The following is a 3,665-nucleotide window of genomic DNA, read 5'->3' as shown; positions in this document are numbered from 1 at the left end:
ACTAATACACAACACTTGACATCACACCTGCCAAGCAAAGAAGCTTTGTTTTTCTAGCATCTTTTACATGTAACCCTAAACAGATATGAATTGAGATAATGTATGTAAGATTAACCAAATCTTCGAAAAATAGTTAGGGAATTATAATATTACAAATTATTTTTTGTAAATTACAAATGAATTAAGTATTTAAACGGTTTTTTTAGGTTCATACGCAAAAAATACATAAAAATACTCATCAATAATTGCGTTCAAACAAACTGTTTCATGAAATTTTCAAATAAAATTAAATAAATATATACTTCATAATCCAGTTAATTTAATATCTTAAAGAATACCATAATTATAATTTCTTTGGTGGTAACAGGTGGAAAAAGTAAAGTCCCAACAATAATAAATCTGTAGCTAAATTCAAACATTTAAATAGGTATTGAAAATCCACTTTAACTTTGTTTACATCTGTAAACATTCTTGTTAAAAGAGTAAATATTACAGCAAAAAAAAGAATGATATGTAATAAATGTGTATTCAAATAAAATATAAAAAGACGACACTCAAGGACATTTCACGAGTTATAACACATCCTATTATATCATTAGGCTGGCGTTCGCTCTGGTAAACTACGAATAAAACGTTGTTACCGGCCCTGGTTATGTGCAACAATTACCCTCTTCGTTCTTCTACATTCCTCATTCACATAAGTTGACCAGCAACTATAGTTTGTTTTCCTTGTAATTAAACTGGCTGAAATTTTAATTTGTTTCTGTAATTTAAAACTAAATTCAAATTTAACTTTAAGTTACAGATATATATTTCTACAATACATATACATTCAATTGTTAAATAAATAGAAAACTTAAACAATAGGAGAATTACAATTGAAATCCTTAGAAATGCTGTAGACAGGAAACTAACTTTCCAGGTCAATATCCTTGGAGTGGGGAAGAGAAGGAAAAAAGTTGACAAATTTTTCAACAATGTTTTGGGAACAATGAATGGAGCACACCGCTACTTAAATATTTTGACTTGTATTAACATTTTTCAGTATTCTTCATTATATTCTTATATGTTTCACTTGTAAATCAATATCATATTTTTAGAATGTCACAATTTATTTTAATTGATTCAGACTTTCAATGGCATTAAGTTAGTAACTAACTCCAAGATGGTAATAATAATAATACTTTGAATTTTTTTGTTTTGTTATTTCACACTTGTATTGGTTTATCTGAAATGGATGGATTAGTTTCCTTTGCAGTAGACGTTATACTTCTCCCTCTTCTTTAAAACCTAGATTTCCTTCATGTTAAGGCATTTGTATATGCAATTTTTATTCCATGCTATAGACAAAGGTTTTGCTTTCCTAGTCCGCTAATTTATGTTTCCAATGACAATTACAACAACTTTTATGGACAACTGGATAGCAATTACCATTCCAAATGATTATTCAAATAATAAATTATTATTATTCAAATTAAATAATAATTAATTAATTATTATTCAAATAATTTGCTGGATATTTTCCAGCAAATTTTTGTAGAAATTTGAACACTTTATACAGAACTGTCATTGTTATTTGCTTGAACAAATGCAAAACAAGGATAAGGACTACAACGTTTGGCAGGAACTCTTGTCTTAAGCTTCTGTCCTACAGCAACATGTGTGATACTTTTTCATAAAATCTACAAATCTATTCATAAAAACATCCGGATACACTATACTCCTGTTGTTTCCTAATCTCCACAGTTATGTTAAGTATATGTGTTGTCACACTATTGTCATTTCTTATCATAAGAAAGCATTTTTTTCTTCAAGTTTCAAATAAAACATTTTGGCATGTGTGCTGGATGCTATGGCTTATTTTTGGCAGATGAATTTCTTCATTTGTTATCTTAAGAACTACATTGAAGTTTGGTAGAATATTATCTCTAAAAAATTTGTAACTATGACTATATGCATAATTCATTTTACTCGCATATAGTATTGGCTTTAGAATTTGCTTGGTTCTATTCTTGTGATAAATTTCTTGTTTGAACTGTAGGTGTGTGATATACTGTATTGTTACAGATAAACTTCCATCCTTTTGTTGTGTAAAATAGTCATTTTCACCTCTTTAATCATTCTCCCCGATTTCTTACCATAACTGAAGTATTCTTCATTTAACATCCCAACACTTTTTTCCAGTTGACAAAATATTTGTGTTCGTTATTATAGATTCAGATGAATATACTACAAGGAGAAACCTTTATTTATACATGGAATGCAAAGTTGGCAGGAGTTTATTACTCCCTACTTTATCGCAGAACCTGGACAGAGTCCCTTGCTGCTGGATCATTATTTATACATTTGTTACAGTAGTAACCTTTGAGATTTCAATAAAAATACCAGTATAAATGAAGATAGTATAGTTATATAAGCATGATAGGAGATAGTTTATCAATTTTTAAATAAGGGTAGTATTATTTCTGTAATAAAATATTTTTAAATTTGGAAAATATAAGATAAAATAAGTGGAATTACAAGGTATGAAACATATTATGTAGGAAATCCACAATTACAGGGCACTTTATAACAGCAAAAAATTATTTTAAAGCTCAACTCGCAATTCTTTGTGGTGTTTTGTAGCAAAGAATTTATTCAAAATTAAATTAAAAGATTAGTTTCAAAAAAACAAAAATTTCTCTATTCATAAATTAAAAAAAATACCTGCATTTCCCGATTCCTTATTTAATAATTTTTAATGTGTTCAAATATTTTCCATTTAATGGCCCCAAAATTTATTTTCTTTTATTCTGTACAATTTTTATGTATTCTTACATTCAAAAATATATTATTCATGAAGAAAAATGCAGGCTAAACCTCAATTACAGCTGCCTTAGTTTTTTTTTTGTGAAAGATGACTTTCATAGCATATAATGCCAAGCCCAACTGGAATTTAAATCTTGATCCTTCCAAAGAAAGAAACTATGACTTCGTAAAGGATGTCAGTATATATCACTATTATTTCAAATATTAGTGTATTTTTTAACCACTTTTCTTCTTTACATTCTATTTAGTAATAATGTTGCCCTATCAAGTTTTCTCATGATCCGTATATGTAAATCCTGCAGTAGTTCAGCCATAACAGAAGAAGTAACCTACCGATTTCTGATGTGCCCTACATAACATGAGAGACATTCACATCAATTCAAAATTTTTGTTAGACTAGAGACCTCTTGAACATGAACTTTTAATGGAGATTTCTGCACATTCTGTTTGTTGTATACAAAAAGTACAAGAGTCACCTATTACTGCATGGTGCATTGGTGTGAAGCAATGTTCAACAACAACAGTCAGTCATAAAGAACATGGTGTCCAATGTAGTGAATGGATATGTGGAACAGTGCATTTTAATGAAATTTCATGTGAATGAGGGCATAAAACCAGGTGAGAATTATTCGTAACTCCTTACAGTACTGGGATGAGACTCTTAGTTGCAGTAGAACATTTGAATGGTGCAAATGTTTTAAAGGCCATAAATCAGTGAGTGATGATCCAGGTCGAAGTGGTTCAGAGCCACTAAAGTTATGGCCCCAGTTTTTTGAGATAAAAATGGCATCATTCACGTCCATTTTTTACCCCGTGGAGCCAATATTAACATTGAGTATTAACGCAAAGCTGTTCAA

This window comes from Lycorma delicatula, chromosome 9 (assembly GCF_047948215.1).
Source record: "Lycorma delicatula isolate Av1 chromosome 9, ASM4794821v1, whole genome shotgun sequence".
NCBI lineage: Eukaryota > Metazoa > Arthropoda > Insecta > Hemiptera > Fulgoridae > Lycorma > Lycorma delicatula.
The sequence above is the reverse complement of the archived record's forward strand: the minus strand, read 5'-3'. Positions refer to the sequence as shown.